Below are 672 nucleotides of genomic sequence, written 5' to 3' on the forward strand. Positions count from 1 at the left end.
TGCTATTGTATCTCCGGCTGTTGGCGCTGCAACATTCAAAGTGGAACATGGTTTAATCCTTATGCTTAAAGCTGAGGGATTATTTAGGAATTCCACTGACGATGATCCGACACAACATCTTAGAAACTTCTTGGGTGTTTGTGCAATGAATAATTATAATAATGTCTCTGATGATGCCCTGAGGTTGAGATGCTTCAAGTACTCTCTAGCTGGGGACGCAAGGAAATGGCTCCAGAATCTACCACCAAACTCCATCCATTCTTGGCCCGAACTTGTCCGAGCATTCTTGTCTAACTGGTTCCCGCAATGTAAGAAGTCTGAGCTCAGGGATAAAATCTTCTTTTTCAAGCAAGTACAGGGAGAACAGTTGCATGAGGCATATGATCGTTTCAAATTATATATGGTGAGGTTTCCAAACCATGGTTTTCCGGATTCTATGTTGTTGGAAAAATTCTATATGGGCTTGGATCCTATGAACCAAGCTATAGCCAAGAATGCAGCTGACGGATCTTTCATGGACAAATCATTCGCAAGGGTGACACAAATCCTGGACAAAATGGCAAAGCATAACCAAGCATGGCACTCCGAGGACACCACAGGTGGAATTACATATGGTTATACTTCCTTGAGCAACATGATCAAGGAAAATCAAGTGAGGGATCAAGTGATAGC

General features: G+C 42.6%; 1 non-coding gene across 1 annotated transcript; it reads right to left on the bottom strand.

The window, feature by feature from the left end:
• Positions 1-319: 319 nt before the first annotated feature.
• Positions 320-426, bottom strand: LOC142179658 (small nucleolar RNA R71). The gene has a single exon (XR_012708203.1). It is a non-coding gene; the product is annotated as a small nucleolar RNA R71 (small nucleolar RNA).
• Between the last annotated feature and the right edge of the window lie 246 nt (positions 427-672).

This window comes from Nicotiana tabacum, chromosome 3 (assembly GCF_000715075.1).
Source record: "Nicotiana tabacum cultivar K326 chromosome 3, ASM71507v2, whole genome shotgun sequence".
In the NCBI taxonomy this organism is placed as follows: Eukaryota; Viridiplantae; Streptophyta; class Magnoliopsida; order Solanales; family Solanaceae; genus Nicotiana; species Nicotiana tabacum.